The sequence below is a fragment of the Zea mays genome, chromosome 10, assembly GCF_902167145.1.
Source record: "Zea mays cultivar B73 chromosome 10, Zm-B73-REFERENCE-NAM-5.0, whole genome shotgun sequence".
Taxonomy (NCBI): Eukaryota; Viridiplantae; Streptophyta; class Magnoliopsida; order Poales; family Poaceae; genus Zea; species Zea mays.
The window spans coordinates 92627026-92646375 of NC_050105.1; positions in this window are offsets into that span (position 1 = coordinate 92627026).

Below are 19350 nucleotides of genomic sequence, written 5' to 3' on the forward strand. Positions count from 1 at the left end.
TTTCGAGCTTTTCCATGAAATAGCTCCACCTGCGAGAGTGAACACATATCCCGATGTGGATTTTCTATCATCTCCCGCATAATCAGAATCTGTGTACCCCACTATTTGGAGTGAATCTGTTCTTCTATACGTCATCATGAGGCCTTTCGTGCCTTGCAAATATCGCAAGACTTTCTTTACCAATTTCCAGTGCTCAATCCCTGGATTACATTGAAATCTGCCAAGCAACCCGGTAACAAAAGCTAAGTCAGGGCGCGTACACACTTGAGCATACTGCAGGCTTCCGACAGCAGAAGCATATGGAACCAATTTCATTTGGTCGAGCTCGTACTGGTTCCTAGGGCATTGAAAATCCCCATATTTGTCGCCCTTGACTATTGGTGCAGGTGATGCACTACATTTGTGCATATTAAATCTCTTTAAAATCTTTTCTATATATAACTTTTGGGACAGTCCCAATACCCCTTTTGTTCTATCTCGGTGAATCTCTATGCCCAAAACAAAAGACGCTTCACCAAGATCTTTCATGTCAAATTTTGAGGACAAAAACTTCTTTGTCTCCAGCAGTAGACTGACATCACTACTAGCAAGTAAGATATCATCCACATATAGGATTAGGAAGATGTACTCCAAGCTCCTTGCGCACCTCTTCCCGGCAGTTCTATTTCCTATGCTGCATACCAACTACCAATCAATGCTTAAAGCGAGAACTTTCATGCTTTCAGTATCACTAGATCAGGCGGCGCCCATATCCAGTACTGCAAAAATATGAATAAACAAATATATATGCTATACGCAAATTAAGTTTAGGCGACTAAATCTCCAACAAAATTGTTTAGTTCGGCAAGCAAGAAAGCAGGTACTTAACAAAACATAGGTAGCTTGAAAATAATCCACATTAAAGTTACAACACCACACTAAAACACGCACCATAGCATTGACGCTAAGGCTTGCTTCAACTAGAAATCCAGAAGAAGATTACATTGTCCAAGTCTACGTTTAGTCGATACGGTAGGAAACAGTGACACCTAATCAACTTATTTTGCAAATGTTTCACATTTTTCTAGCAAACATTTATAATGATTTTGAGAGCTAATCAACTTATTTTTTAAAGTTTTAAGTTGAACCTTTTGTTTAGTGAAGACATCCTAAAAAATTTAACGTCATGCACAAGTTCATCTAAGTAGGGTTTTCCCTCATTATCACATTCATCATCACTAAAGGATGGGATACTTGTTTTACCTCTTGCCATAAGACATTTATGTGATGACCATGAAGAGCGTGATGAAGAGCGGTGGCTGCGTGTCCTTTGGAGGTTCATCTTCGCTTGAAGAGTCATCCCAAGTTTTGACACTTGTAAGCGTCTTGCCTTTGCTCCTCTTTGTGGGTTCGACCATATTTGGAAAGTTGTCTCTGAAGTGGCCCTTCTCCCCACATGCGAAGCATCATCTATTTCTTTGCTTTTTCATGATAATGTTAAACAGAAGATCCTCGACCTGCAGGGACACACCCATTAGATTAATCTTGCGAATCATCCCCATTACCTTTCCGATGCGCTAGATTGTTTCTTCGTCCTCGGAGGATGATGTTGAGGGTTGATCATCTTCATCATCATCATCACATTCTTCTTTTTCCTCTTCTTCACTTGAGTAGCTTGGAGTGGGAGCCTTCTTGCCTTTCTTTTCATCACATGCAAAAGTATATGGCCTTGAAGAAGATGGCTCCTGTTGACCCATCTTTCGTGACATTTCAAATGCCACGATCTTTCCGATCACAATTGTCGGGGTCATTGTACTCAAGTCCTCCACGTTGTGAAGAATGATGATGATGCTCCTATATCTTTGTTGTGGCAGTAGGGGGATAATCTTCCTCATAATATCCGCATCACCTAGCTTATTAATTCAAATAAAATTGGCTCACTGATGATTAGATTCAAATGAGAATACATGTTTCTAACAAGCTCATTATCTTTCATAGCAAAAGAATTGTAATCATTTAAGACTAGGTAATGTTTTTGCTCACGGACATTAGATGTGCCGTCATGAAACTCATGCAATTTTAGCCAATTCTCGTTAGCAGTTTTTAATGTAAAAACTTGATTGAAAACTTCCATGCTAAGAGATTCATACAAGCAATTTTTGGCTTTAGCATTCAAATGAATTTCTTTTTCCTCACTCGTGGTGAGCTTCTCGGGATTTTTAGGTGGTTTCATCCCGTCACGAGTGACTCTCCAAACACCTAGATCAACAACCTCTAAGTAACAAGCCATTCTAGCACTATAATATGAGAAGTTAGTGCCGTCGAAGTGTGGTGGCCTATGGGTATCCATCCCCTTTCTCTAAAAAGTGTCGGCTCGATTAGCGATGAAGCTAAAACATTTCAAATGAGCCAAATCAAACTCTGATACTACTTGTAGGAAACAATGATGCCTAAGAGGGGGGGTGAATTAGTACTTATAAAAACTATTTCTAAACTAGGCCACAATTAAATCCCTAGAGCAAAACCTATGCAAATAAACAATTTAGAATGTGCAAACTAGGTTTTATCTAAGTGTTGCTATCTCTACCGTAAAGCCTAAGTTTCAATCCTAAATAATCTAACTAGAAAGGAGAGATTGAAACTTAAATACTTAATGTAAGTGCAAAATGTAAAGAGCAATGTAGAGATGCAAACTCTCGTAGATGACACCGATAATTTTACCGAGGTATCCGGAACCACGCAAGGTTCTGACTAATCCTCGTTGGTGCCCCTATGCAAAGGGTAGACCACACGAGGGCTAAGCACCTCAATCGAGTAACTCCGTAGAGAGCCGCGTTCCTTCTCCACGCGCAAGTGGTGCTCCTCTTCCGACTCCTCTCGGACTCTCCCCGCCGTCTCCACTATCGAGCTTCGTACCGAAATGCCGCGGGCCTCGTTCCCTCCGGTACACGGTGGCGGCCGTGACATAAACTCGGTTGTCACGTTCTCACAAGACTCTCGCCCCACTTAGTACAATTACAGCGACTCGTGCAAGAGTCGAGGGGTTGTGTGGTTTTTCTAAACTCACTCAACTAACTAGTATTTACCTAGAGCAAGCGCATAAGTGGTCTAACTAACCTAAGCACTTCACAAAACACCTACGCTAATCACCGAGTGATTCTATTAAGCACTTGGGTGTATGAGCATTTGAAAATGTCTACAATATATCTTGGTATGTTGCTTGAGCTCCCACACCTCCAAATGGCCGGTTGGTGGGGTATTTATAGCCTCCCCTCACAATTCGTCGGGTCTGTAGCAGTCGACCATTTGATCTGACCATTATCCATACAGTCCAATGCACACCGGACAGTCCGGTGCTACAGCCCGAGAGCTCCTAATTACGAGCCTCTCTGCGCAAACTGCCCGTTGTCTCACCGGACAGTTCGGTGCACACCGAACAGGTACTGTTCACTGTCCGATGCGCCACCAGTGCGCTAGATGACTGCCCACTTCATGGATTTATTCGCTGTTTCCTTGGACTTCTTTTGTTCTCGAGTCTTGGACTTCTACACATCTTTTATGTCTTCTTTTGAGGTGTTGCATCCTCAGTGCCTTAGTCCAATCCTCTTCGCATCATGTGAACTATAAATACAAACACTAGCAAACACATTAGTCCACGGGTTATGTTGATCATTAAACACCAAAATCACTTAGCTAAATGGCCCGATGTCCATTTTCCTTACAGACACAGCGGGGGACAGGCAACTAAACCAGAGGTGTATATGGTACTGGTAGCCATCTCTTGGTCGACACAATCCAGACAACTAGGCACATAAACATTACACAACTACAAGTGCAGAGTCATTCCATCTACAAAAGCCAGTTGGACAATCCATCCACAAAAGCAATAAAGATGTCCATCTGTAGAGGCGTCCAAGATGTACATCCACAAAAGGTAAGCCATCATCTGTCACTTGTTCAGAAAGCAGGTTTATCAAGGCTGCAATCAAATATAAGAATATGAGTATAAAGTTCCACATATATTTTCTGTGTCATGTCTTTGACGCTAATGTTATATCAAAGCAGGATATTAAACACATGTATATAATCTCGAGGCTAAACAAACAAGGTCTTGATCGCAAACCAACAACCTCAGGCAGTTTACTGAGCAATGGGCCTGATGCTCCTCTGTATTATGTATATATAATACCCAAGCAATAAACAATACCCAAAGAACACCTATTTCCAATAGGATTTGGAGATATCTTCTTAGGAAAAAATGTTGTGTCATGTCTCCTTCAGTCCAAGGACCTAGCTCCTGTAGTGGATCGTGCTGGATGATGTAAAGCTCCATCTATAACAGGAGCGTGAACCTATACACATTTGGTACTTGTTTTAAATTCACATCAGCTAAAATGAGCGGGTCGCACACCCTATAGCGCGTCCTCGAGGACGAGCAGCACATCGACTGAAATGAGCGGGGGCGCGGGGCTATAGGCATTGCTTTTGACTAGGGTTGAAAACGGTTTCGGAATTTTTCGGAATTCCCGAAATCGATTTCGAAATTTTTCGATCGGATTCAGCGGTAACGGTATTTTTCGAAAATGGAATCGGTTTTCGGAATTTTCTATCGGAATCGGTATCAGAATCGGCGTGGTGTTTTACCGACCGTTTCCTTCGGTTACCGGTTTTTGTCGGAAATTACCGGATTTGTGTCTCGATTTTTTTTTCGGAATTTTGCAGCATGTAATTTTTTCGCATCGCATGTACGTCTCCGGATAAGGATTACTTATTTTTGTATTTTTTGAACGTTTTAAGATTTTTTTGGGGATAGATGGTGTTAGAAGGCAGTTGAGATTAACGATTTGGTCTCTCGAACGAATCCACCATTTTCTATGCACATGTTATGTATTAATAATATATAATGATAGAGAGTCGACAGTCTGTCTTTTCTACACATTAGATTTTAGGGTTTTCCTGTGAGGCTGTGAAAAAAACCCTTTATGTGAGAAAAAAAATATTTCATGAGTAAGCATGCCATGTCAACTAAATCGAGTGGATATTGTAAATTGTGAACTTTGAGTCTGTGAACTTGTGATCTTTATGAACTTATTATACTGTGAACTTGTTATATTGTGAACTTGTGATCTTTGTAAACTTAAATTTGTGATCCTTGTGAACTTGTTATATTGTAAACTTGTTATATCATGAATTGTGAACTTGTGGTCTTTGTGATGTTTTGTCAATTTTGTTTTATTGTGAAGTTTGATATGTTTACCGATCGAATTTAAGATTTCGACCGTTACCGGTGTATTTTCCGCACCGAACTTTCGTTTCTGATGTTTCCGAAATACCGATATCGTTTTCGTTTCCGGAGTTACCGTTTTCGATTTTATTTCTGATAAAAAATATGAAAACGGTAATGGTTTTAGTGTTTACCGACCGTTTCTTGACTGAGGAGCGCTGGTTGGTTCTAAATGATTCGGATGCCTTTTCTGCAAGATGGGCTGAGACATGGCCATACACGGAAGGTAGGTAGCATGAGCCAGCCCAAAATGCCCTCCACCCTATAAATAACAATGTAAAACTTGTGGTATCCTATTTTAGTTCCCTAGTTAAAAGTTGGGTTTTGACAAAATTTTGGTGAAGTATAAAAATTGTACTACATAAGTACAGGTTGTTGTCTGATACAAGGAGCTTTAATAGTGGTCCTCCTTGAAGAATGCATTTTGAAAGAATTAAAAAAGGAGAGATCAAGAGTGTGCTGGCAACAAATGGTCGATCTATTCAGTTCTTTTCACTCTCTAAAATTGGCAAACTTGACAACTTGTGTGCAGTGTCATGTCTCGTTTTTTGTTTTGATTATTTTATTAAAAAAATATGTACACCAAGTGAAACTTGTAGAGGATTATTTTGCCGACAGAGCATGATGCAATGTAACATGCATTAGTACTAATTAGTGGTTTTGATTTAAATCATGATCGAGTGATCCATCTTCTTATCCAAGTCTACATCATCTGAATGACCACATCGGTCGCTTTTGGCTGGCAGTTCAATCTCATGAAGAGCTATTAACCCTTTGCCAAATATAAAAATCCCCCCGGTGTGCTACCAACTGAAATTCAGAAAACAATAATTCAGAGGCACATAGGTCACCTGTAATAACACTATGCTACTTTAGGTGTAATATTGCAGATCATGGTCAACCAAAATCCCCAGCTCAGCTCCAAGTCCCTAATTGCAAAACAAAGTGTAGCTTAAAAAATCTCATCTAGATTTGTAGAGCTTAAAAATTTCATAGTAGTAACTTTTTTTCAAACCAAACTACAAGATAAAGTCGTGGTAACAAAGCGTAGGATTGATCCTAGCCACATACTGTATAGTGCACAAACACTGCCTCTGCCATGTTCTCCATGCATGCCAAGCCATCCTCAACCTATCGAACCTTTTTTAGATGAATAGCTCACTGAACTGCTTATATTGGCAAAGGAGAACATAGGGCCGCAGAGTACACGTTTTGGAGATCGAGTGTTGCAAATTTTAGCCAAGTTTGTTGAAATTTAGGTTCAGTTAAGAACTTAAGGTGCATGGTAGCACATCTAGAGTATAAATGGGCCATATTTTTTTGGTACTGCAGCTAAGACTATCGCACTAACAAGAATCAAAGCCTTAGATTTAGACTATGTTGTAAACACCAAGATGGCACAAAGAGCTGAGGATGTACCTAGAATCAGCAGCGACGGAAGCGGAGCCGCCACCAACACCAGTCTTATCAGTTGAGTCTCCAATATCTTCCTCGCAACCTTCCTGGTAGCTATGGACCCACCTTTTGCTGGTGGCGTCGGCAACCTTGCACGCTACATCGAAGTGCATACAATCTGTAAGGTGGCCTAAGTTGGTGGCAACAACGAATTTATCGGTTGGTCGAAAGCATGAGTTACCTTATCCTTGTTGTAGGTTTTGGTGCTCTGTGGTGTTTGAGAAGAGGTACCTTCAGTTGGGACAAATTCTGCTGATGTAGACTTGGATGCAACCCGCGTAGACGAAATTGATGAAGGCTGGGATCCACTGGGTGAAATTGGAACCCAACCTCCATCACTAATCTCGGTGACAAATGTGTTAACCTGGAAACACACATTGCCTAAAAGCAATGGTACTGTCTGTGAAGCTCACGTTGAATGTGTACACGTTTTCCCGTAGCCTAGTGATTTCATCGAGAATAAATCTGGCTGGATTATCCGCGATCAAGATGTCAAGCGGTCTCTTAACAATGCGTTGCGCCATATGACCAAATAGAATGAAATCAGTCTCGCCTGTCTCGTCTCCGACTGTGATGAGCATCCTGTACCTGCACATAAAGTAGCAAACAGAGATGTATATTAAGGAGTCAACATGCGTAGATGTTGTACGGTACACATTTGTAACAAACCAAGAAACATCACAGACCTTGGATTAGGTGGGCCAACATGGCCACATTTGTAACAGACCAAGAAACATCGCACATGTATGATTAAGGAGTCATCAGACGCATATGTATGATTAAGGTGTCAACACGATCGTTGTAACACCCTGAATTTGAGGGTATCAAATTTATTTATAATTTTTTCTCTAATATATACCAAATTTAGGTGTTACCTCTTGTTTCTCTCTCTAGACTTCTCCTCTCTCTCTTTTATTAGAGCTTTGTCTAGTTTATACGGGATTAATTATTTCATATAGCAAAACCTATGTGAGTCATGAAATGTTGCATCATGCTGAGACTAAATTATTCTTTTGTTTGATGCACATGTTTGGATTAGTTTAAATTTGGTTTTAATTTGATTTGAATTCCATAAAGAAAATAAAAAGAAAAGCAATTAGAAAATCCAGAAAAATAGAAAACTCTATTTCGGCCCGAGTAGCCCGGCCAAGCCTAGCCAGGCCGCGCGTGCGCGCGCCTGCATCGCATGACAGGTGGGTCCCACCTGTCAGTGACGGCCCACATCCGCACTCACTCCCTCACTCCCTCCCGCTGCCCAGTGGGACCGACCTATCGGCACCGTTTTCCTTACGCGCGTGCCCGTTTTCTCTCGCAGCTTGGTGGGTCCGCTCAGCGCTGACCGCTCGTTCGCGAGTTCGCTCTCGCTGGCCTGCGGACCCCACCTGTCAGCCACCTCCCCTTCCCTAACCTCCCGCCCGCGCTCTCCAGCATGGACGCGCCCACGACGCGCGTTTCCCAGCCACTCCCCCACGCGCCCGACCCCTTTTTTGGAGCCCGCGCCCACTCGCTCACTCCCCTCGCTCAGTTGCACCCCCAGCAGACCCCCTCGCTCCTCTCTCTCGCACCGCACACATACCCATGGAGCTCCGCCGTGGTCCGCCGTTCGTTTCATGGCCGCCGTCGAGCTTCAGTCGCGTCTGTTGCCTTGGTGAGTTTCGCCTCCTCGCCAGCAACACGAGACACCCTCTGGTTTGGCCCCAGCTAGCCCCTCTGTTTCGCCCGGTCCACGCTCACCGACCTTTTCATCGTGCAGCCGGAGCTCCACCGCCGTCAACACAAGGCCTCCCTACGTCCTCGCCGTTGCTCAAGCGCTCCAGAGTCCCCTCTCGAGGTGAGCAAACTCCCCATGCCCTTAATTTCCTGTTTATGCCTTGTTGTCCGCGCAATCGCTCGCTAGAGTGAACTGCGCCGTCGTTGGGCTGCTCTGCCGCAGACCGCGCCCTCTGGTGCCTCTGCGCCGATGTCGTGACCATGGTTGAGTCCGCCGTGTCACCCCGAGCTCGCCCGAGTCCTTCCCTAGCGCCCTAGACCCTCGCCGTGGCCGTGCCCTCGCCTCCGGCAAAACATCGCCGTGGAGCCGGGCGACGCCGCCGCGAGCAGGCCAGCAACCCAACCCGAGCTCGCCATCAGATCTCAGGCGTCCATCTAGGATCTGACGACCTGGCTTCTATTAAACCTGACCCGATCTCAACCATCCGATTCAGATCTGGCCACTCAGATTCGCGCCCTCGCTCGCGCTCTGCAGCTGGGCCCGGCCGGTCAGTTTGTCTCACCCTTGGTCGCTGACACCCCTAGCCCGCCTGTCAGCCGCGCTCGCCCGTCCACGCGTGTGCTTGGATCTAATCATGGTAGTTTTTTCATGATCGTGTGGTCGAGTTCAGCCGATACCCCTATACGCGGTAGATTTGCTAAGAAGCCCCTCGGGTTTCTGAGATTCAACCCGCCGTCCCCCAGTTTCACGCGCAGGCCCCTGTAATTTTGCAGAAAGAACCCTAGCCTTTTAGTTAATCACAAAATTAGACCTAGTTTTGTATTTTGAATTCCAAAACTTGTTTATTTCATATATTTTGCATATGAACTCCAAATTGAGTGATTCAAATTGCAAAATGTTCATAAGATTATTCTCCATCTGTTTAAATTATAATCATTCACTATCTGCATGTAGTAATTTTATGTCTGGGCTATAGGTGCATTTAGAGTAGTGACTCATTTATTAAAAGGGAAAACCATAATGGTAATTAGATGTTTAACTTTGTGAGATTTATAAAATGTAATGCATGAATCTATCCCTGGTATAATTTTGGTAATCCATTAAGCTAAACGAATTTAAGTTATGTGATCCTCGAAATAGACAATATTTAGAGAACCACGAACCCCTAGGCGTATTAGTCCACCCTAGACTCTAGACTTCACTTTTGAGTTTGTTACTTTCTTTTGTATTAGTGTTCACTTGATTGTACATGTTTGGTGTATTGTTTTGTTGTCATTATCCAAATGTGTTGAATGCATGATCGCTTTGAGTAGATAACGAGCAACCCGTGGTTCCTGAGTGTGTTGCCGAATATCTTCCTGAGCAATAACCTGGTGAAAGCAAGTGTCCTCTAACCCATTATGTTCTACTTACTTTATAATTCACCGTCCGTATTACTCTATTGAAACCTAAGGATGGACTAGTCTGTATTTATCTTGTCCTTGTTTACCTTTTTGGGTCATTATGGTTAGCTTTATGCTATTGCTTTACTTTAATCAACGAACATGATGTGAATATTTATGATACGATGATGATCTTGTGATACTTTAGGGGACTCAGGCTGTTTCCCGAGTACCTCTCCGTAAGGACCTGTTCGTTGAGTGACCGCCCGGGATAACAGTACAACCATGAGGGTGGAATGGGACGCCCTTAGCTGATTAATTAGAGGAACTTGAGGTGTAGTTGGCTTCGCCGTAGGGCTGTCAATGGGGTCCGGGCACGGTACTTGCTCTGTCGAGGTTCTTTCGATTTGGTTTTGTTAGTCACCCTTCCTGTGGGTAGAAGTACTGTGTTTATCAAACCGGAGAAACCTAACGAGCAGCTATGACCTCTAGGGAATCTTTGTAAAAGCTACGTAGTGAGACCCTGATAGGTCACCTTGGGAGTGATCAATGGGGAGTCATGATCCCCGGGCAGAACGGGAATCACGACTCATGGGTAAAGTGTGCCACCTCTGCAGAGTGTTAGAAACTGGTATATCAGCCGTGCTCACGGTTAAGAGCAGCCTTGGGATCCTCTTTTATTAGAAGAACTTTGGATACTTTTTATGATGATGGTTATTGATGATGAATATAACTGTGGTTTCTGGTATTTCCTCTTGGAGGGAGTACTTTTGGGTAATAACTGGGTTTATTACTAAAACTTGGCTTACTACTAGTAATAAATACTTGACCAACTAAAAGCCACTGCTTTAACCTTAACTCCACATACAACTAGTCAACTTTAGCCAAACGAGACATTTGCTAAGTACGTTGATGTGTACTCACTCTTGCTTTAAAAACCACCCCAGCCCAGGTTGTTCCCATTGCAATCAGTGCTCAGGAGGAGTTGCAGGCAACATGGAGGACTGTTGGGGCCTTCCTCTTCCGAAGGTCCTCAAAACATGACTAACCTTTTGTTTCTAGTATATTATTAAATATTACAGGAGCTTCGTAATGAGAAAAGCTCCGTGATAAGTATCTTTTTCCTGTCAAAGACCCTCAAGACGAAGACATTGTGTGAAAATGATAACAACGAATGCGAAGCTACAACTGAAGGATGACAACTTTGGCTTAGGATGGCAATGAAGGTCAAGCATAATGCCGAGCCAAAGAAGAAAAGACTAGTTAATCCCTGATGATTTATGTTACGATTATGTGTACATATTAAGATCATAAATGTATTTTTACCCGGGCTACGTTCAGTGCCTATAAATAGGTGAATAGTACCCACGTTCATGTCGGATTGTAATCACTCTCACGCCAACATCTTCGAACAAGTCGAAGATATCAATGTAATATAAATCCTATTAATATTCATATGTTTATCTTGAAATAAATATATGAATCGGTATATGAATGAATAATGTTTATGATCTCTATGAATTATTATTCTTGTGAATGATGAAGGTGCGTCCTTCACGACCTTCGTTTGAAGATTATTATATCCAAAAGGAGATGATGCTTCGGAGGACGAAAGTACCTAATTTTTAACAATTGCGTTGCCTTGTTCTTGATTCACAACATTTGAGAACAAGAGACCAACAAGGACTTTGAGGAGGTCCAGGACTACGATGAGTTCTAGTTGTGTTAGTGGGAAACCCCCAGTCAGCTGCGTGTGAAGGCCTTATCTCTACATTTCGTATTCTGCACTTTGATCACGTTAAATGACTATGTTATGTTAATGACTCTGTGGATGTCTTGGACATCTTGATGTAATAAAGTACCTTTTCCACTATTATTTTGAGCAATGTGTGATGATGTTCAATTATGTAATCGCTGTGTACGTGAGTTTCTGATCCTGGCACGTACATGGTTCGCATTCGGTTTGCCTTCTAAAACCGGGTGTGACAATCGTGAACTGTGAACTATAGAAGTAGGAAAATAGCAGAACCTTTGTGATGAACAGAGCAAGAATAACAACCTGACAATCAAATGGAACAAATGTAGGAAAAAATGGGAACATGTTTAGGCCAGGTGTACACCTAGAGAGCAGGGAGGGGGGTGAATAGGTGATCCTGCAAAAATCAACTCTAAAGAACACAAACTTGGTTTATAATAAGTGTTAGTGAAAGCTAAAACCAAGTTGGTATGAATAGAGATGGAGAAACGAGAACTCTTCACTTGATTGCTCCTTTGAGATGTGTATCAAACTTAGGAGCAATAATACAAGTGAATATGAGAACTCAAGAAGACGATAACCGCAATAAAGTAAATGGACAAGAGACACGACAATTTTATCCCGTGGTTTGGCCAATGACTACTCCACACTGTGGTGACCTCCTTCGATCAAGTGATCCAAAGATCAAACTTGAGTACCACGGTTGTCTTCCTTATATCAATTTCCGATTGTGAGGAATCTCCACAAATTGGAGTCTCTCACGCCTTACACAAATGTTTACAATCAAAACGGGGTAAGGATGGGAGTAGAAACACACACAAGAACACAATCGCAGCAACAACACGCACATAAGTCAAGGAGAGAGCGCGGGAATCAAAACGATAGAGTCACAGCTCAAGAACGTGCTCAAATCTCTATCTATTGAATTAACAGCGTGGTCGCGGAGTCTCAGAGTTGTAGAGTGCTCAAGGTATGCTTGTGTTCTGCTCCATGGCACCTAGGGTGTCCTTTTGTAGCCCCAAGGGACTTAGGAGTTGTTGGAACTCCATTTGGAAGGCCCTGGTTGCCTTCTGTCCGCGGGTGCACCAGACTGTTCGGTGCACACCGGACACTGCACAGTGCGTGATTCCCTTCCATAAACGGCCGAGCTGACCGTTGAGTCAGCCATTGGAGCCTTCGGTCGCCTGGCACACTGGACTATCTGGTGCACATCAGACTGTCCGGTGGTGCCTCTCGACTATTGGTCCACAAGACGTGGCCGCCATATGGTCGCCGTTGATTGCACATCGACCGCTGGCGTGGGCAGAGCTTCTGGTCTCCTGACGCACCAGACATATTTGGTGCACACTGGACTGTCCGGTGAAGGCGTCTTCTCGAGAGTGGCATGTTCGGCCAGCCAAAGACCAGCCGAGGACCAACTAACCAGCCTCGGCACCAGACTGTCCGGTGCACATCAGATTGTCTAGTGATTCCCAGACTGGCCCAACTTTGGCCAAACTTTGCCAAACTTATCCACTTCAATTTGTCTCAACTTGGAGAGATTCTAGCACTTAGATGAACATTGTTAGCCAATTAAAGAATTTACTAAATGTTAGAATCATACCTTTGTTCCTTCCATATAATAGGATTTGCAATTTACACACATATGCGTTTTCCCATGTTTCTCAATTTGCCTTTCAAATATATGTGCTTATGCTCATACATCAAAATTTTAGTCCAAGACAATATGTTGAGCTTTTAATCATCAAAACAAAATAGAAATGACCTAAGGGCATATTTCCCTTTCACCATGGTATCACTGAAAAGCACCAATCTTCACACACTAAAACCGATGAAAAACACCACATGTTACTAATAGACTATGGAAGCAGGAAAATAGCAGGGCTGCTACGATGAGCAAAGAAAAACTAACAACATCACAACATAATGGAACATACACATAATTAAAAGCATAGCAACGTGGCCGCTGTGATTGCGCGCCGACCGTTGGCGTGGGTAGAGCTGCTGGTCTCCTGGCGCACTAGACATATCCGGTTCACACCGGACTGTCCCGTGAATTATAGCCAGTGAGCCTCGGCGTCTTCCCGAGAGTGGCCTATTCGGTCAGCCGAAGACCAGCCGAGGACCAGCCAACCAGCTTGGGCACCGGATTGTCCGGTGCACACCAGACTGTTTGGTGAGGTCCAGACTGGCACAACTTTGGCCAAACTTAGCCAAACTTCATTTCAATTTGTCTCGACTTGGAGAGATTCCTAGCACTTAGAGATGAATATTGTTACCCACTTAAATAATTTACTAAATGCTAGAATTATACCTTTGTTCCTTCCATATAATTTGATTTGCAATTTACACACATGCATTTTCCCCATGTTTTTCAATTTTCCTTTCAAATATATGTGGTTATGCTCATACATCAAGATGTTAGTCCAAAACAACGTGTTGAGCATTTAGTCACCGAAACAAAATAGAAATGGCTCAAGGGCACATTACCCTTCCAATTCCCCCCTTTTTGGTGATTTATGCCAACACACCTAAAAGCAACACAAGAGATACTAACATGATCAAAGATGAGTCAACTTTTGCAATATGAAGTCAAATGAAACATCAATAGAATAAGTCTAGGATTTGGCATATTTGGATCATTTTGCCATCACTTGGTTTGTTTTCGCAACACAAATTCATTTTCTTACTTCTATGCCAATAACACTTTGTTTTAGCAAATCAAAACAATTTTCAAGACTAGTTTTGATCAAAAGCAAAAAACTTTCCCTTTTCCCCATAATAAAGATTTCTCCCCCACTAGAGAGTAGTTTTGTAATAAGAGAGTTTTGATCATAAGACAAGTACTAACACAATAGGTTTTGAAATTCACAAGTGGTAGTTGATCCAATCGCTTTTACCTTAATTTCTCCCCTTTGGCATTAAGCACTAAAACAGAGAAGCTAATGGCCTTTAAACCTTATTGCTCACCAAAAATTGCGAATTAAGAGCAAGAAGGCAATGAACACCAAGGACAACTTGAACATGATTCCGTTATGCAGTGGAAGTCTTGTTCATTGTTCAAGTTTGCCATTTCCCTTTCCATTCACGCTTGATACTACACCAAAACCACTTAAGCGAACATGTTAGTCTCAAAGGGTCAAGTTGTAGCATATCCCCCCCTTAAACATATGCATCGGTTGCATAAGGACTTGTGAGGTCTAGGGATATATGCTATAGATCAATCCAAGTTTCGTGAATCTAAGACATTTAGCTCACTACGCAAATTACAAAATCTTTTCTCATATAAAGGCTTGGTAAAGATATCGGCTAGCTGGTGATCAATGCTAATATGACAAACATCGATATCTCCCTTTTGCTAGTGATCTCTCAAAAAGTGATGCCGGATGTCTGTGTTTAGTGCGTCTATGTTCAACGAGATTACCCGCCAAGCGGATTGCACTCTCATTATCACAAAGGGGTAGGACTTTGCTCAGATTGTAGCCAAAGTCCCGGATGGTTTGCCTCATCCAAAGTAGTTGTGCGTAACACTGACCTGCGGCAACATACTCGGTCTCGGCGGTGGATAGGGCAATAGATGTTTGTTTCTTTGAACTCCAAGACACCAGAGAACTTTTCAGAAACTGACAAGTCCATGATATGCTCTTCCTATCAACCTTGCACCCGACATAATCGAAGTCTGAATATCCAATCAAGTCAAAGGTCCCTTAGGATACCAGAGCCCGATGTGAGGTGTTTGAACTAAATATCTAAGAATACACTTCACAACCACAAGTTGACATTCCTTGGGATCGGATTGAAATCTAGCACATATGCAAACTAAAAGCATAATGTTTGGTATACTTGCACGAAGATAAAGCAAGGATCCTATCATAGATCGGATACCTTTTGATCTACGGACTTACGTCCCGTGTTGAGGTCCAAGTGTTCGTCAGTTCCCATTGGCGTCTTAGGAGGCTTTACATCCTTCATCCCAAACTTCTTTAGTATATCTTGTATGTACTTCGTTTGAGGGAGGAATGTTCCTTCCTTGAGTTGCTTTACTTGAAATCCGAGGAAGTAAGTCAACTCTCCCATCATGGACATCTCGAATTTCTATGTCATCATCCTACTAAACTCTTCACATGACTTTTGATTAGTAGAACCAAATATTATGTCATCGACATATATTTAGCATATAAACAAATCACCATTGCAAGTCTCATTGAAAATAGTAGGATAAACTTTCTCTACCTTGAAAGCATTAGAAAGAAGGAAATCTCTAAGGCATTCAAACCATGCTCTTGGAGCTTGCTTAGGTCGATAGAGCGCCTTAGAGAGCTTGTACACATGGTCGGGGTACCTGTCATCCTCGAAGCTAGGGAGTTGCTCCTCGTACACCTCCTTCTTGATTGGCCCATTAAGGAAAGCGCTCTTCACGTACATTTGGTAGAACTTAAAAGAATGGTCAGCAGCATAGGATAATAATATACGAATAGAGTCAAGCCTAGCTACAGGAGCAAAAGTCTCCTCAAAATCCAAACCTGTCACTTGGGCATAACCTTTTGCCACAAGCCTCGCCTTGTTTCTTGTCACCACTCCGTATTCATCTTGTTTGTTGTGAAACACCCACTTGGTGCTCACAACATTTTTCTTTGGATGTGACACCAGAGTCCACACTTCATTTCTTTTGAAGTTGTTGAGCTCATCTTGCATGGCCAACACCCAGTATGGATCCTGCAAGACTTCTTCTACCCTAAAAGGCTCAATAGAAGAAACAAAACCGTGCTCACAAAAATTTGCAATACGTGAACAAGTAGTAACTCCCTTGCTAATGTCACCAAGAATTTGATCCACCGGATGATCCCTTTGAATGTTGGCGCGGACTTGGGTTGGAGGTGCCTGTGGTACTTTTTCCTCCTCCCTTCTTTCTTGTTCTTGTGCTCAACCTTGATCCATGCCATCACCCTAATGTACTTGTTCCTCATCTTGAGTTAGGGGCTGCACCATTATTGAGGAAGAAGGTTGATCATGCACTTGTTGTTCCTATGGTCGCACATTGTCTATCGCCATAGTCCTCATCGCGGCCATTAGAGCCTCATGTTCATCTATGTCATCAAGATCAACTTGCTCCCTTGGAGGGACATTAGTCTCATCAAATACAATGTCACTAGAGACTTCAACTAAACCCGAAGATTTGTTGAAGACTCTATATGCCTTTGTATTTGAGTCATAACCAAGTAAAACCCCTTCAACGACTTTGGGAGCAAACTTTGAATGCCTACCTTTCTTGATCAAGATGTAGCATTTGCTCTCAAATACACAAAAGAAAGAAACATTGGGTTTGTTATCGGTGAGTAGCTCATATGATGTCTTCTTGAGGAGGCGATGAAGATAGAGACGGTTTATGGCATGGCAAGCCGTGCTTATAGCTTCTGACCAAAACCGTTCTGGTGTCTTGTATTCTCCCAGCATCGTCCTTGCCATGTCAATGAGCGTCCTGTTCTTCCTCTCCACTACACCATTTTTCTTGTGGCGTGTAGGGAGTGGAGAACTCATGCTTGATGCCTTCCTCCTCAAGATATTCCTCTACTTGAAGATTTTTTAATTTAGATCCATTGTTGCTCCTAATCTTCTTCACTTTTAGCTTAAACTCATTTTGAGACCGTCTTAGAAAGTGCTTGAGAGTTTCTTGGGTTTTAGATTTATCCTGTAAAAAGAATACCCAAGTGAAGCGGGAATAGTCATCAACAATTACTAGACCATACTTAATCCCATTGATGCTAAGATAAGCAACGAGACCGAAGAAATCCATATGGAGAAGTTCCAAAGGTCTTGATGTCATCATCACGTTATTTCTTGGATGACTTGTTCCCACCTGTTTCCTAGCTTGACATGCTGCACAAGGTCTATCTTTCTCAAACAAGACATCGGTTAGTCCTAACACATGTTCTCCCTTTAGAAGCTTATTAAGGTTTTTCATCCCAACATGTGCTAGACGACGATGCCAAAGCCAACCCATATTGGTCTTAGAAAGTAAACATGCATCTAGATCGACATTTTCTTTAGTAAAATGTACTAAAAGCTTGCCGTCAGATACACCTTTAAATGTTAATGAGCTATCACTTCTTCTAAAGACAGTTACATCAAAATTTGTAAATAAACAATTATAACCCATGTGACATAACTGACTAACAGAAAGCAAATTAAATATCCAAGCGATTCTACCAAAAAGACATTAGAAACGAAATGCTCAGCAATAATCGCTATTTTACCTATTCCCTTTACATTGCCTTGGTTCCCATCTCCAAAGATGATAGTGTCATGGGAATCCCTATTCTTGACATAGGAGGTGAACATGTTCTTCTCCCCTGTCATGTGGTTTGTGCATCCGCTATCAATGGTCCAGCTTGAGCCCCTGGATGCATAAACCTGCAAGGAATTTAGGCTTGGGATTTAGGTCCCCAACTTGTGTTGGGTCCTGTCAGGTTATACATAGGTTTTTGGAACCCAAATGCAAGTCTTACCTTTCTTGCATTTTGGTCCCACATTTGTAGCAACAATTCTATCATTCTTACAATGAATTACATAGGATGCATCAAATGTGCTGAATAGAATGGAAGATCCATGAGATGCATTCATATCTTTAGATGCATGAGAAACAACATGAGAAGCATGACACCTAGTTCTACTCCTATTAGAATCACTAGATGAAGCGAACATAGTGTGAGGAGTAAAACTATCATTGCAAGTATCATGATAAGCATTATGAGAAGCATTCTTGACATGAGAATACAAATGAGTATGGTTTTTCTTTTCATGAACATAATGCAAGCTATTAGCCATAGGTGCCTTTCCCTTCTCCTTTGTGAAGTTAAGGACCTTTTGGCTCTTAGTGTTCTTGGTTCTCTTTTGGAAACAAAGTCCATCCTTAATGGAGGGATGTCTACCGATGGTGAAGGCATCCCTAGCAAATTTAACTTTTTCTACTTCATTTTTGCAAGTTTTAATTTAAACATTTAATTGAGCAATTTCATCATTTAATTTTGCAATAGTATAGGCATGATTACTGCAAGCATTAAAATCATGATCTTTACATTTAGCACAAATGGAAACATGCTCAATGGGTGAACTAGCAACACTTAGTTTCTCTATTCTAGCATTCAAATTATCATTTAAACTCTTAAGGCTAGTAATAGAGGAATGGCAAGAAGACAATTCAAAAACAAGCATTTCATTCTTCTTTATTTCTAAAACAAGAGATTTTTCTACTTCTACTACTTTATCATGTTCCTCATAAAGCAGGTCCTCTTGTTTTTCTAGCAATTTATCCTTTTCATTAAGAGCATCAATTAATTCATTAATTTTATTTACCTTAGATCTATCTAAGCCATTAAAAAGATTGCTATAGTCTATGTCATCATCATCATCATAGTCTTCATCACTAGAAAAGGTATACTTAGGAGTATCATGGGTACATACCTTCTTCTCTTTTGCCATGAGGCAAGTGTGATACTCGTTGGGGAAGAGGGGGGATTTGTTGAAGGCGGAGGAAGTAAGACCTTTATCGTCAGAGTTGGATGAAGAGTAGTCCGAGTCCCATTCCTTGCCGATGTGCGCCTCGCCCTTCGTCTTTCTATAGAACTTCCTTTTCTCCTTCTTCCCTTTCTTGTCTTGTACCTGGTCATTCTCATTATCGGGACATTGAGCAATAAAATGACCAGTCTTACCGCACTTGAAGCATGAACACTTTCCCCTTGATTTGTTCTTGTTGGGGGTAGTCCTTGCGTTCTTTCAATGCGTT